Source organism: Aedes aegypti, chromosome 3, assembly GCF_002204515.2.
Source record: "Aedes aegypti strain LVP_AGWG chromosome 3, AaegL5.0 Primary Assembly, whole genome shotgun sequence".
NCBI classification, from domain to species: Eukaryota; Metazoa; Arthropoda; class Insecta; order Diptera; family Culicidae; genus Aedes; species Aedes aegypti.
Window position 1 is genome coordinate 9,545,563 of NC_035109.1, and position 16,715 is coordinate 9,562,277.

Sequence of the window (16,715 nt, forward strand, 5' to 3'; positions counted from 1 at the left end):
CACAAAATCTATTAGAATTCTTCCACGAATTTCACAATAAGTTCAACTGGGTTTTGACGTTGGATACGTCTTACGGCAACATACTGGGGTACATTTTCGAAAAACGAAAAATCGCTCGCGTCACGAAAAGTGGTTGGATTTTGACTGTTAATAACTTACTAACGCCCGGATAGATTTTCAAGATTCTTGCACCAATCGATTGGAAATCTTTCTACGAATCTACTCCAACAATGAAAACTATTGATTCTCATGACTAAACCTGGGAGGGAGGCACCGATACTACACACGAAATATAGAACAAAGTTTGTTTGAACTGCAAGATAACTCCAGCTTGCCAACAACAATCAAGGCAGGCTTGGGAAAAATCGCTAGTTTTCTTTTGTTGTGTACTTTCGATCTTTCCTGACAAACATGGAAAAAGGGCCACAGTTTTCCATGCACCAAATATTAACCCTCTAATACCCAACCCCGCCTTTAGACGGGGTACACTTTGGAATTTTGTGTATTTTTTCGTAGCTCGCAAATCAAAATGATTTTATTTTTGGCTTATACCTTGACTCATAACATGCATATAAGAAAAGTTTTTTATGACTTTTGAAACTTTTTTGTATTTTTAGAAATTGTTTTAAAAATTGCATTCTTATATAACCTACAAATGCCTGGGCTTCATTTAACGTGTAATATAAAAAATCGTACCTTTTATATTTTTCTACGATTAACCTATCACAAACGAAGATCCTGGTGGTATTGAAATCATTTCAAACCTGTTTTTCCGTTAGTTACACGGACAATAAAATACGCTCCGAAAAAAAATTAACAATTCGAGAGGGATTCGCGATAAGGGCCTATCTGACAAATCAATAACAATGAGAAAATAACCAATGAAATTTTCATGTGCAATTTTTAATCCCAATTGGAGAAAATATACTCCAACTTTAACTATTTCACTTTAATACACATTTCATAAACCTAGTTTTAAAATCCTCATCAATACCACACACATCTCCTTCAATTTTCCTAGCTATTTCGTAATAAAAAAATATTATAAGGTTTCGCCTTAAACGCTCTCAAGAATGCCAGTATCGCCCAATGTTATGAGCCTGTAATCGATATTATTTTCAGTGTCGCCTATTACTTTTGCGCCGTGTTTTCATTCTGGTTTCAATTAAGCCCGCTATGTACGCCTTGTTTATTTTTTGTTTGCAGTGTCGCCGTTTACTCTCGCCGTGTTTTGATTTCGATTTCAGATGCGCCCATCACTTTGATAAACAAATACACAGGCGTAATCAATACAGTGTGTGGTTTTGCATCAGGTGAAGTTTCGTCTTCTACAAATTTGCGTTTTTTGAATAGTTAAATTATCGAAAGGGGAAAAGTTCAAGTGCAGTGAATAGACAATCAAGCTACAATTTCACCGCTATAGTTTCTTAAATTGTGTACATTTTGTCAGTTTCGCCTAATTCGCGAATCTTTTTAGAATTTAATATTTTTAAAAATACCGTAACAATTTAAATTTTTATTATTGCCAAAAATCAACAACTAGAAAAGGCTTCAAGAAAAAATGAAAAAAGCTAGGGATGTTCAAAAATAAAAATTATAAAAATCAAAAACCCAAATATTAAAAATTTGCGAGTAAAAATAAATAAATGCCCAAAACGTGTTTAGAACGATTTAAGATAACGAAAAATAATACTTAAATCGAAAATAAAAATTTGGGTATTAGAGGGTTAATTTTCATTGGAAAAAGTAAAACCATGCGTTTTTCAATACTTTGTATTCAATCAGTTGAAAGGGGCTCACGTGACATCACTTGCATAATGTGCATGAATTGATTTTCATTCAATTTTTATCACTTTTGATGAAATGCGAAAATGTGTTTTAATCAGTTACGCGCTTTTTCCATGTTAGTCCAATGTTTGAGATCTGGGCTCACAGTGACAGTTCGTGACAGTGGAATCCCGGCTTGCTATGACGTACATAAATTTTGTATTGGTTTCTCCCTCCCAGGACTAAACTATTGAAAAATTGAGAAATATCGAAGCATGTATTATTTTTTATAGAAAAGCATATTTTTCTTGTGTATTCCTGACACAGACATCATTGCGCGATATCTTAGCCACTTTCGTCATTCACAGGGAAACGCCCCTTTCGGTCTTCATCTTACTTCTCTTTATTATCTCGTGTTCAGTCGAAGCCAATCAAATTCCACTTCACGCGCACGCGCACGACCGCATTTTAATTCAATCGTCTTCGGTAATCTTTTGGTGTGTTTCTGTCTAAGAATGGAATGAAGACCCAATTCGATCGATTGTGACTACCCCCAACCGTCCTTTTCAGGACGACAATTTCATTTTGAAAGAGAGTTATGAGAATTTTACACCGTGAAGAGCGACATCACTGGTGAATGGATGTGATGGATTCATATTTCGGTCAGTCATTTGCATGCAATTACTCATCAGCGTCAAAATTAGTGCTTTTCTAGAATCACAGGTCCAAGAAATCAATTTCCCATCGCGCTCTCGCAGGACAATCTTTGACATTGTGTACATGAAAGATAAATCGGGGATGAACCAGCCTCGGGCTGAATTTCCCCTTACTAAAGAGTCAATCAATCAATGAAAGATACATTGCGGACGGCACTAGAAAGAGGATCCCGGTTTACCCCGCATTTAGCGATGATTGAATAATTCCGTTATCATCGTCACTAACCACATGCATGCCAAAGCGATCAGTAAAAACTTGTCGAATTGAAAGCTAAAACTTATCAGCAACAGCTTTGTTGATGATTTGATTTGGTAAGAAATTGTCGATCGAAACCAAATAAGCGCAAAAAGAAAACTGCAAAAATGCTACCGCCGCCCGTCGGGAACCTATAGGTAAAACTTTGTTTGCCATTTCACTCCGTTGGAAAATTAATCATCCGAAATTTCAATTGGCAATTAAATAAATAAATAAATTAATTATAAAAGGTGAAATATCTTTGGCCGTAACTATTTTACGTGGAATGCATTGTTGTGGCTCTGAAAAGGGTCGTTTTGCTCAATTCAATTTAAACTCGTTCGCCACGGATACGACGAGCCAGCTAGACCCAGGTAACAATTTGATGCTGTTTAAACGCTTTCTCAACTAATCGAATTCAGCCTTTGTTTGAACAAAAGCTGAGCATAGAGCTTACAACCTTTTGTTCAGCCCCTAAGCATCTGATTTTGGCGATTTTATTCAGCCTGAAGCTGATTTGTAGCAATTTAGTAGGCTGAATAACTTCTGTTGAGAAGCTTTCCAGTTTCTGCTGAGAAGCTTTCCAGCTTCTGCCTGAGAAGTATTCCAAAAAAAAAAAAATAAAAGCTAATCAAACGTTTATACGGAATATACTTGAATGTAGCTGATTATATTTTAAGACATGAAGCAACATTGGATAGCTTGAGAATCGCTTATTCAGCTTTAATTCAATACTAAATCAAACGATGTTCAAAATATTAACAAATTCGTAACATCCACTGTGTTAATGGAGCTAATCATTTTATACACGCTATATATATATAGTCACGACATGAACCAGCCACCACAGGTGCAACGTCACATGCACCGTCATCACCTTTGGATCGGACCACTGCACAGTGGTCCAGGAATCAGTTTTACGCGGAAAGATGCATTTTGAGCTTTAGAATGAAACATTAGACAAAAACGGTCTTCTACAAAGTTGTTTGTATTAGTTAAGCCCTTTGTTTGGTGTTATTGAAAATTAGGGTGGACCACATTTTCATAGAAATTGTGTAACTAACTTTCTTATTTGTAGAAATTATATTATACATGCTTCAGCAAAGTTGTAGACCATTCAATTTCAAGCAACTTTGCCAAAAAAAGTTTTTTTGTATCTCTTAAATTGACCGATTTAGAGCTTTTTTCCTACGGTGACATAGGGTGGTCCGAACAAAATTGGTTTTCTGGCTCTAGAGTTTTCAATTCAAATTTCTCATCAAAGTAGTCTATGAAACACTTTCAGAGCTTTAAAAAATGCGTAATTTGGTGAGTGAAGAAACTCTCTATCTCCTTCCGTTTAGGAGTTATTGTTGTTTTTCTCTCAAAAACATGCCTACTTTGATTGTGAATATCTCTGATTGGGGCAAACATAAAAAATATCTTTTGACGGCATTCAAAAGACAAAATAAAATTGTATATTATATCAAAAAATTACAGATGTGTTATTTTTGTAACTCTAATAAAATGCCTTGAAAAACAAAGGATTTTAAGTAGAAAAACTTTAATAACTTTTGAACCAAAATAGATATCATCAATATTTTTGCATGAAAATTTGCGTTTTATTAAGTTCTTGAAGTCGTTCATAGACGACTTTGACGAGAAATCTAAAATAAGAAACATAGGGCTCTAAAACTATTTTGAAGATTTTCATAGTATGTATTTCTTTATTATTTTGCATTTTGAGCATGAAAATGAAATTTTAGACAAAAATGGTCTTCTACAAAATTGTTTCTTAAAATGTAAGCTTACATACTGTGTCATTTGAAACTAGGGTGGTCCACAATATCACGCATATCATATAATCAACTTTTTTATTTGCAAAAATACTGGTATATGCTCTTAGGCAAAGCGATAGAACTTGAAATTTTGATCAACTTTGCCAAAAAAAGTTTTTCTGTAGCTCAAAATTTGACCAATCTAGAGCATTTTTTCCTAATCATCGCAGGGTGGTCCAACAAAAAAAAGTTTTTCAACTCTAGTTTTTGTAATATTATTTTCTCGTCAAAGTCGTCTATGAACGACTTTTAGAACTTAACAAAACACACATTTTCATGCAAAAATATTGATGATATCTATTTTGGTTCAAAAGTTATTAAAGTTTTTCTACTTAAAATCCTTTGTTTTTCAAGGCATTTTATTAGAGTTACAAAAATAACACATCTGTAATTTTTTGATATAATATACAATTTTATTTTGTCTTTTGAATGCCGTCAAAAGATATTTTTTATGTTTGCCCCAATCAGAGATATTCACAATCAAAGTAGGCATGTTTTTGAGAGAAAAACAACAATAACTCCTAAACGGAAGGAGATAGAGAGTTTCTTCACTCACCAAATTACGCATTTTTTAAAGCTCTGAAAGTGTTTCATAGACTACTTTGATGAGAAATTTGAATTGAAAACTCTAGAGCCAGAAAACCAGTTTTGTTCGGACCACCCTATGTCACCGTAGGAAAAAAGCTCTAAATCGGTCAATTTAAGAGATACAAAAAAACTTTTTTTGGCAAAGTTGTTTGAAATTGAATGGTCTACAACTTTGCTGAAGCATGTATAATATAATTTCTACAAATAAGAAAGTTAGTTACACAATTTCTATGAAAATGTGGTCCACCCTAATTTTCAATAACACCAAACAAAGGGCTTAACTAATACAAACAACTTTGTAGAAGACCGTTTTTGTCTAATGTTTCATTCTAAAGCTCAAAATGCATCTTTCCGCGTAAAACTGATTCCTGGACCATAGTGCACTGCCACGTGCTATGCAACGTCAACACCTTTATGCCCAACAGCCGGAATTGCTAGGTCAGCAGTTCAATTCTACAAAACCACCGGACTGACCGTGACCGGTGTTCAGTTTATTTTTATCCGTGTTTCATTGCGTTTCGGCTTAAGTAATAAAGTGATTTAGTGAGGAAAATCAGTTAAGTGTTTTTTAAAAAGCCCGAACCGCCAGCAAACCCAGGATTGGCGCAGCCGTGCAGTGCTCGAAAAACAATTTCGCGAAAAACAGTGTAGTGACTCTGGTCTACCAGCCAGAATCGAAGTGAACCCGCGAAAGCATTCGCTAACATCGAGGGTGCAGCGGAGTTGAGGTTCCACCGCGTGAAGTTGGACGTCGAGAGAACCCACGCACAACGATTGCAAGGTGAGTGTTTTTTTCTTTATCCTCTATTCCACACCGAAATACGAGTGAAAGTGAAAACATCGCCTAGGTTGGCGTTTTATTTTTCCGTGAGTTTGAAGCCCGTTCTAAGAGAAAGGCTCGAACTCATTAAGAAATTAAAATTTGCTAAACCCCTGGAGTGAGAAGAGTTCTAAGAGAGCTTCCCCTCCAACCGAAATTGTGAAGTTCTAAGAGAATTACATTTCGGGAGTCATACGAGTTCCGAGAGATCGTACGGCTCAAAACAAACAAAACTATAGCTTGCTTTTATCTTCTAAGTGCATGTCATGCCAAAGGAGCATAAAGTAAGAAACAGTCTGAAGCAAACTCACCACTTGTTATCTAAAATTAGAAACAGCGCGTGCGTGTCTTCAGATTCAGACAGCTCTGAGTCTACCGATTCGGGAGACTTAGCACATATTCCAATAAAGAACATCCCTTCACTAGAAATCCTTTCTCTAAACGACAACAACAATATGGAAGAAGTCAATGCCAAACTGCAAACGATGATGCAGATGATGGAGGCACTGGCAAAACAACAAACAGAACATGCCACGTATTTCAGTCAAATTCAAACGCAAACAAATCAAACTCAAGAAAACGTTATCGCACATCAACCTATAAGTAACATCGACCAGCTATTCAAAATTCCAGACCCGATCAAAATGATCCCCATATTTGACGGCAATAGGAAACAATTAAGTTCATGGCTGGAAACAGCAGAAGAAACCCTTAATGTATTAAAACCACATGTATCAGCTCAGCAGTTTAGAATGTACTTTACTGCGGTATCTAATAAAGTTCAAGGCAAAGCAAAAGACATTCTTTGCTTAGCCGGAAATCCGGACAAATTTGAAGATTTAAAAGAAATATTAACGAACGCGTTGGGAGATAGACACGAATTGTCAACATACAAGAGCCAATTATGGCATTGTAAAATGACCGAAGATATGTCTATCCATATTTACTACAAAAAATCCAAAGAAATAATTCAAAATATTAAGACTCTAGCAAAACAAAAAGATACATACAAAAATCATTGGGACGCCATTAACGAGTTCATTGAAGAGGATGCGCTAGCAGCCTTTATATCTGGACTCTCAGAACCGTACTTTGGTTATGCACAAGCTGCACGACCAAAGGATATTGAGGATGCATACGCATTCTTATGCAAATTCAAATCTAAACAAGTTGTAGCTCGAAACCTGAATCAAGACCAAAAATTCAACAAAAACAAAATATTTGAAAATAAATCCCAAGGATCATCAAATTTCAATCAAAATAAGAAACCTTTTATAAAAACCGAACATAAAGATACAACTGAACCAATGGACACAAAAACTACTCGGAGTCGGTTAACCATAAATAATCATGTAACGGAAGAAGAGGAAACTCAATCACATTTAAATTCAGAAACTGAATCTGATGAAGAAGTAGATCTAGATCTAAATTTTCACTTGGTCAACCCCACACAAAAAACAACCTAAATTACCTCCCATATTTAAAACTGAATCATCCTAAAACAAAAAAGCAGTTAAAAATATTAATCGATACTGGGGCAAACAAAAATATTATTTCACCAAACATAATAGAATCCGTTAAAACCGTACCGAATACACAAATCAGTAATGTTTGCGGAGTCAACAACGTCACTTCGAAAGGAGAACTCGATCTTTTCGGAAATACGTTTAAACCTTTGCAATTTTACGTAATGAAATTTCATTATTTCTTTGATGGAATTCTGGGGTCAGAATCCCTTGCAAAACTTAAAGCACAAATCAACTATGAGAATGAAACCATTACGTTAAGGGATAAACAATTTTCATATTCAAAATTCTACCCTGCAAAAAAACTTTACAATCATTTCATAACTATCGATACAATGAACAACGGAGACTGGTTGGTACCCACATACCAAAAACTTCATAAAAAAGTTTTCATTCAACCAGGACTATATAAAGCACATAATAATAAATCGACCATCCATGTTATTTCTGCAACCAAAAACATAGAAAATCTTCCAAAACTTCAACTGACCATAAACCTCTGACTTTTATTAAAAGTTCAGAGAAAAATCAAAAAATTTTGCGATGGCGCCTAGATCTGGAAGATTATGACTACGAAGTAAAGTACAGAGAAGGCAAATCAAATGTAGTAGCAGATGCACTAAGCAGAATGCCTGTTGAAGTAAATATTAATGAAACCAATAATGATGAAATTCCTTATTTTTCAGGTTCCGAAGATCTTGAAGATGATGCAGATTCCATTGCAAATAACTCCCCTGAATCCCATGATTCCCTTGATTCCCAAACTGTTCACTCAGCTGATGATTCAGCTAATAACTATATTCATTTCACGGAACGCCCTTTAAATTATTTCAAAAATCAGATAATATTCCGTATTTCCCGTATAGATACTATTATCCAAGAAACCCTTTTCCAGAACTACCATAGAACAATAGTATCTCAGAAAACCTACACAAAAGAAAATATCACACATCTTTTGAAAACCTTCCACAATGGTAGACAAACAGCCCTTATGGCACCAGAAAATCTTATCCAGACGGTACAGGAGTCCTTTAAAGAAAACTTCAATCAAAAAGGTCATTTCGTTTTTACTAACAATATGGTCGAAGACGTGCAAAATGAAGAAAGACAGAATCAAATAATAATAAATGAACACAATAGAGCTCACCGAGGTATAACTGAAGTCGAAGCCAAAATTAAAAGATCATATTTTTTCCCAAATATTTACTCAAAAATCAGAACCTTTATAAACTCATGTGAAATATGCAATACTCACAAATATGAACGCAGACCATTTAACATAAAAATTTCACCCAGGCCAATAACAGAAAAACCATTAGATAGAGTCCACATGGACATATTCATCATGGATAAATGCAGCTTCTTATCTCTAATAGATTCATTCTCTAAACATTTACAGTTAATAGTTTTGAAATCGAAAAATCTTGTACATGTGCAGAAAGCACTAGGAAAATATTTCAGCTCCTTTGGAGTACCCAGAGAAATTGTCACCGACCATGAAACTACTTTTCAATCAATTCAACTAAGAAATTTCCTTAGCCAGCTAGGGGCACAAATTCATTACGCCGCTTCGTCAGAATCGAATGGACAAATAGAGCGTACACATTCTACTATAATAGAAATTTTTAATACCAACAAGCACAAATTCAGAGGAATGGGTACAAAATCAATTGTAAAATTATCCGTTGCATTATATAACAACTCTGTACACTCTTCAACTAAATATACTCCAAATGAAATATTGTTCAACCAGAATAATATTGTTAACCCGGAAGAAATTATAAGAGACGCCCAAGAGCTATTCCTTAAAGCAAAATTGAACATGGGTAAAGCACAAAAACAAATGATTTCTCAAAATTCTAATAAGGAAGACCCTCCAATTATAAATGATGGGCAAGAAGTTTATGTTATTCCAAATATTCGCACAAAGACTCAACCCAGAGCCAATAAAACAAATGCAAATGAAGTCACAGACAGAACATTCAAAAACAACCGTCACATTAAAAGACATAAAAACAAAATCAAAAGACCGAAAAAAATGTAACACCATTTACTTTTATAACTTTTTGCTTCCAGATGCTTCACTACTTTATCACATTCACCCTCATTCTCACAAACATCTCATGTCAAGACCTAACTATCAGGAATCTTCATAATGATTTGATAATGATGCAAAAAAACAGCCTATGTAGAATTCAGACAGGAAATATCCGGGTTGTACACCCGATCAACCTAACAGACATAGAAGTTACTATCAATCAACTCACAAATTTGGTGTATCGTAAACAAAATAATAACGCTTTATTTGAAATTAGTAAATACAAGATACGAGAATTGTACTCTAATTTTATGCAAATCAAACCAATATCGCACAAACGGTCCAAAAGATGGGACATCATCGGCACAGCGTGGAAGTGGATAGCGGGCAGCCCAGATGCTCAAGACCTACGGATAATCGACAGAAGCCTCAATGAACTTGTCAACGAAAATAATCATCAAGTAAAAATTAATCACCAAATCGGCAAAAGAATTTCGGAACTTACAACCACCATCAACGAACTAATCGAAAAACAACAAATCAATCAAATCATTCTCGATGAACTTGACGTCATCACCACCATACTGAACATAGATACACTCAACAAAATTCTAACAAGCGTTCAAGAAGCGATACTCTTTTCTAAAATGCACGTCACAAACAGCAGAATGTTATCTGGCAAAGAAATTCATCTGATCAAGGATATACTCAGAAATCAAGGAGTCCAGCTAGACATCCCGGAAGAAGCACTCAATTTCGTTACACCAAAAATGGCAACTAGCGAAAATACTTTACTCTACATATTACATGTTCCAGAATTGGAGACAGAAGAATCGACAATCATGCGAATCCACCCATTGAGTCAAAATGATTCGATTATTAAGACTTACCCTCAATTCCTTATCAAACAAGCAAAACAACTCTTCACCACTGCAAAACCAGACGACTACGTCCAAAGACACAGTTTTATCAAAGAATTCTCGCGTAACAATTCTAAAGGGCCAATAATCAAATTGTAAACAAATCGGGTTTTGATTCCATTCGATAGCATCTCCCAACACCCACAAACTATGCAAACATTGTCAACATAATCATAAAACTTACCGTTATAAACTCGGTTTTCAAAACGGCCAATAACCGCTTTTTTCCAAATCATTCATTGGCCCCCGCTCGAAAAGGCCAATGATTGGTTCTCGCTCCATCAAGAAGGCCTACAATCGGAAAATTTCGCAAACTGTCATTGGCCTTAGCATGGTGAGAGGCCAATGACTCTCTCTTGCTCATTCATTGAAAACCGAAAAGGCCTAGCCTTGGGCCAAGCACGTTAATAAAATTCTATTTTGGCCAATAAAAAAGGCCCATGCCTTGATGAAAATCGAAAATGGGCCAAGCATATAAACTCATCATTTTTTCCACATTTTTGTCAGTTTTCAGAATAAAATCAATTATTAGTGTGTAGTAACAGTAAATCGTCACTCAACTAGCAAGAAATCACATTGATTGATTTGAAATCTGAAAAATAGGAATTGAAAATGTGGTGAATGATATTCAAATCGAATTTTCTCAGAGTCAACGATCTGAGGATTGGCCCTTTTGAATTGTTACGCGAGAATTCAAGGATCTGTGTATTTATCCACTCATCATGGGAACAGAGCCACAATGTCTCATGGAAATCAACGCAAAAACTACAACCAAACTAATAACCAATAACAAAATTCTTATCTCAAATGCAAAAAACCGAGAATTACGCTCAAATTGCGGTCCTAGCGACAGATACTTATCTGGAAATTTTATAGTATCGTTCTCAAATTGTACAATCGAATTTATGGACCAAAATTTCACATCTACCGAAAAAATAAGTGAAAGCGAGTTTATTCAAGGAGCATTACACAATCTGCAGATAAACAGCGAGATTTTGCAAAATCATGACGTTGCAAAAATAGAAAAAGCCACCCTTCTGAACAGACGCAAACTGGAAAAAGTATCTCTTCAACACGAAACCGACCAGATTTGGAAATGGAGTCTATTAGGAGGAACCGCTCTGATGTCGACTCTACTATTCTTCACCCTTTACCTTATCTTCATTCATTTAAGGTTTACCCACAAAAGGACATCGAGGAAAACCCACCAAAGGAAGCCAGAAACCAAATCACCAGGACATGGTAACCAGGAGCTGAGTATCGAGGACGACACTTCTTCACCCCCCGGAGGAGTCACGACATGAACCAGCCACCACAGGTGCAACGTCACATGCACCGTCATCACCTTTGGATCGGACCACTGCCACGTGCTATGCAACGTCAACACCTTTATGCCCAACAGCCGGAATTGCTAGGTCAGCAGTTCAATTCTACAAAACCACCGGACTGACCGTGACCGGTGTTCAGTTTATTTTTATCCGTGTTTCATTGCGTTTCGGCTTAAGTAATAAAGTGATTTAGTGAGGAAAATCAGTTAAGTGTTTTTTAAAAAGCCCGAACCGCCAGCAAACCCAGGATTATATATGTACGCTGAAATTCAAATGTACTGATTTATAATTATGAAAAGTTGGGATTCGAAATGGGGTTCATTGATTTATAGCCGATCTCCTTAGTATCTGCTCCACCTGAGGTTGTATGGAAATGAGTAAATGGAAGAGCATGACTAATTATCTAATCTGAACAACAGCAGTAAACTTTTTGATTTGAGGTTGCATTAAGGCTGAAGAAGTGGTACTAACACTAAGCGAACACACTGAGATTAACTGTCATGAGTTTGTTTTGATTTGTGTTTCTGAAATATCATATGCAGAATAACAACGATTAGACAAGTCTAACTAGGCGATCTTAATTATTTTTTTCTTAAATTAGCGTTTAATTGATGTAAATGTGACCTATTTGAATAAGTGTAAACTTGAAAATAATATATGATAATAGAAGCGTTTACCGGAAAATCATGGAGTGGAATGCGATCCAATCACGTGAGTATCAATATCGGTTGGCAAAAATAGGTGGGAGTTTTCGGAATATTCGCTTTATAATATCGAAATTTTTCACTCAATTTATGGAAACTGATTGAAACTTGAAATTAAAATCAACAGCCTTAAGATCAACGCCTTTATGTACGTTTCGATAGCTGAAGTATCTAGTTGAATATACTATGTGGTGATTTATTTATGGTGATACATTGTTTTGATATTGGTTGGTTACACTTTTAAACAACCAGTAAGCATTATCTTTGATGTTAGCTGAACTGAAGTGAAAGATGAAGCTGACAAATATTTTGTACAGCTTGATATTCAGCTTTGAGTGTTTTGCTGAATAAAAGAACTGAATAAGTTTCTGTTCATATTAGTGTTCAGCTATCACCGTGTTCAGCCATAGACACCATTAACCAGCTAATATCCAGCAAATACTCTCACTGTTCAGCTTTCATTGTTACTTGAGGAAGGCCTTCGGCATGATGATGACACGCTTGGCGTAGATCGCGCACATGTTGGTACCCTCAAAGATAGGCCTCGCTCTCTTCTTGCAGGGCCATGACGGCCAAGCTCTGTAATCGCAGATCGGTCTTGAAGTCCTGAGCGATTTCACGGACCAGGCGCTGGAAAATCAACTTGTGGATCAGCAGCTCCGTCGAATTCTGGTAGCGACGGATCTCACGCAGAGCGACCGTTCCTAGCCGATAGCGATACGGCTTCTTGACTCCTCCGGCTGGAGCACTCTCGCGAGCGACTTTCGTGACCGGCTGCTTGCGAGGGGCTGCTTTCCATCAGTGGACTTAGGGGTCATGCACAAATTACGTCACGCACAAGGTCGAGCCAAGCGTGACAAGCCTTACAAAATTTTCGGAGGACTCATACAAAAAGTGTGACAAAGGGGGGGAGGGGGTCGAAAAAGTTGAAATTTAGCGTGACATAATTTTTGTACCATCCCTTACGGGCAGTCTGCTTGATAAGAGCCATCCTCGTAGTAATGTTCTCTGGACGGATTGAAACAAACGAATGATTGAATTTGCGCGGCTGTCGGTCCCTTTTATAACCTTCTCTTGCGAGCGAGCGAGACGAACAGTGAACAGCGAGCGAGCAAGAAGAATTCATTCATCGCGTACCGCATAAAAGCTGCCGAGCCGGCGGCCGAGCATCAGTTTTGTTTCAGTCGTTGCTGAAAGTAGACCGTAGTTCACACGGCCAGACAAGGGAGGCAAAGACTCGGAGAAGGAAGCGCCAAGCGTTTTTGAGGTTTTGCGTGATAACATCCATTGCATCATCACCAAGCCCGCCATCCGCCGTCTGGCTCGCCGTGGCGATGTCAAGCATACCTTCGGTCTCATCTACGAGAAAATCCGCGGTGTGTTGAAGTCATCAGAATTCTGTCGGCTACGCTCTGAAGTGGCAGGACCGTACGCTGTACAGCTTTGGAGGTTAAATCACTGACTAAACTGACGTGGTGGCTAGAGCATTTTGCTTCATGAATAATAGCCAAATATTTGAATGAAAATACGTTGGAACACTAACTCCACCTGGTGGTTTTTGTAAAGAAACACTTTGACGGACAAATCTTTAGCACTCCGAGGAAAAACTACACATGTTCGGGTAAAAATACGAGGAATATATTTAATCAAATATAGGAAATAGAGAATACAAAAATCTAAGCTTTCCTTTACGAAATAAAATTTTCTTGACTCAAATATATTGATTTAGAATCAGACTCACATGATTGTCGATAGTTTTGACAAAACTAAAATGCATCATACGAAATTGATTTAGTTTATTTTAGATTTAGTATTTTACTCATACCTCACTAGTTGGAAACCAGTGTGTATTGTTTGGTTTGACTGATGAAGATGCTCGTTGTATAAATGTCACCTTCGTACTATTGACGTTGCATCAGTTTGACATTTGCGACCACTCATCATTTGAATTGACCGTTGCATATTTTCGGTTACCGTCTGCAATCGAGAGTCACGTCAGTTTAGTCAGTGGTTAAATCGCCATCATCACCGACACCAGAATTCAAAACTACCACTGAATCCACTAAACCTGAGCATGGAATGGCGATCAACGATATCCTCACCCAACCGGACAACAATTAAATTTTGAAAGAGTTTTGAAAATATTTTTACCGTGAAGCGCAACATTACTGGCAATACTCACAGCAACAAAACAGTCGGTGAATTAAACAATAGTTTTGGTGAAAATTTTAGTGATTTGCGGTAAGCATTTTACCAAAATCAGTTAAATTCCACCAAAATTTACAATCATTAAGCTGCTGCAAATCCAGTGTACGGTTTGTGAAATCGCTGGCTACGAGATGGCTAAAGAAAATCAGCCCAAGCCGTTTGTTCAAGCGCCCATCGTCATCGCCACCGCAAACCTTATCGGGCGAGGAGGATTTCAACCTTTTCGCTGGCAAAATGTGTCCGTGTTACTCGATTCTCACAGTTCAATCGCACTAGTAACGAATAGGGGTTTCAACTGTGGGCTTCATCTAGACGGTTCTTGAAAAAGTAAGTAGAAAGCAAGGTGTAGTGAACGGTATCTGTTAATTTATTTCATTATTTGGGGGTTATTCAAAATGAATGTCTATTTATTGGTAAAAAATTAGCCATCTAAGCAAACAAACAACAAAATATTCTATTTAAAAGCAAATATCGGCATAAGAAAGCCGCTATCACCTTCCCAGATTGTCCCCTTCTTCTGCCCTATCGAATCGATCAGAACGGGGATACACAGTCTACAGCTTCTTCTGAAACCACCAAATTTCACAGATATCCGCACCTCGTGATCATACAGCCTCCGTTGATCGTCTTTTTCTTCTTCTTTCGTCTTGCACTTGCTTTGCTTCCGCGGTATCAGCAAATCCATTTCATAGGTAACTTTGTTACCGGGGTTGATGAAATCTTTCGTTTTGACACACGCCAACACCACCTGATGGCAGCGAGTCAAATCACTGCGTTCCACACGAAACAGCTTGATACCGATCGAGCGAATTTTTTGAAGGCCTCCTTTGATGATAGTGACTGTAACAGGGATTTGCTGTCCGGGGATGAAACTCGTGGCGGGAATGAAGGCGGAAATTTTCACCGGTTTTGGATTTGAAGATTTTTTAACGAAAAACTCCAAAGACTGCTCCATTTCAGGTGCGTGTGATCTGAAAAGGTGGACAAACATTTGAGTTTAACTTTAATGTAGTGTTCTGTTAAAATTCACCTCAATCGATGTCACGTGAGCTTGGATTCGACGAGAGCAATCGCAACCAGAACGGAAGGATTGTGCCACTCGAATGCATCGCTGGATGCATACCATGCAGGAGCAAGGTCGGTTTGCGTTTTAATTTGCATACATGGCATTGGTGTGTTTGGTCGCTGATGGGCGGATTCAAATTGGTACTGCTCTCACGAGTGGTTGGCAATTAACCTAGCAAATGTAATCACGATGCACCTGGTCACGCCATTTTTGTGTCGTTTGGTCATTTTAAGTTGAGGAAAAATGTTATGATCTTGACATTTCACGTAACACAATGGGAATCCTATATTGATGGAATGCATGTGAACCTCGGTAAAACCTTGAAAATCGTAGAATGGTGTTGAGGATGTTATCAAACATATTTTGTTAAAAATCCTTCAAGTAGTGTCAATTAACTATTTAAAGGTATCGCAGAAAACATTATACATTGATGTTGATTGAACACAATAAAGGAAATTGCATAAAGGACCAAAAGAAATGTGGCTTGGGAGTGCTCATTGATAAAACGTAATCCTATATTTAGTCGACACTTTTTGTGTCGAACTATTCAAAGGTTTTTTTTTCTTTTATTTTGAATAGAATAGCTAAAAGGGATAGGGGTGTTTTTAAATACTGTGCAGCTACAAATTCGCCTGGCCGACTTCGACCCTTCCGATCTACAGTGGAATTCCGTTTTTGGTATGCTCCATTTTTGACACCCCCCGATTTTGGCATTGGCACCCCCCGATGGCAACAAAATGGATCCGTTTTTGGCAACATTTTTGAGAACCATTAAATTTTGTAAACTTTTGTAAATATCTTTGTGTATTTTGTATTAATCATTTGAAAAGCAAGTCAGCTTTACGCTTCTCGCATTCCAGAGCTCAATTTTCGTTCATATTTCCTCAAATTACACCAACTGCTAGTACCGTGCACCCCCGTTATTTTGAACGGTATCTCATGCAAACCATCGGGGTTTGTTTTTAATTTGAACATCTAGTCA

General features: G+C 37.1%; 1 long non-coding RNA gene across 1 annotated transcript; it reads right to left on the bottom strand.

Annotated features, from left to right (window-relative positions):
- Positions 1-15,013: 15,013 nt before the first annotated feature.
- On the bottom strand, positions 15,014-16,031 carry LOC110678284. Its single transcript, XR_002501478.1, has 2 exons — positions 15,698-16,031; positions 15,014-15,638 (listed from the first exon to the last, which is right to left on the bottom strand). It is a non-coding gene; the product is annotated as an uncharacterized LOC110678284 (long non-coding RNA).
- Between the last annotated feature and the right edge of the window lie 684 nt (positions 16,032-16,715).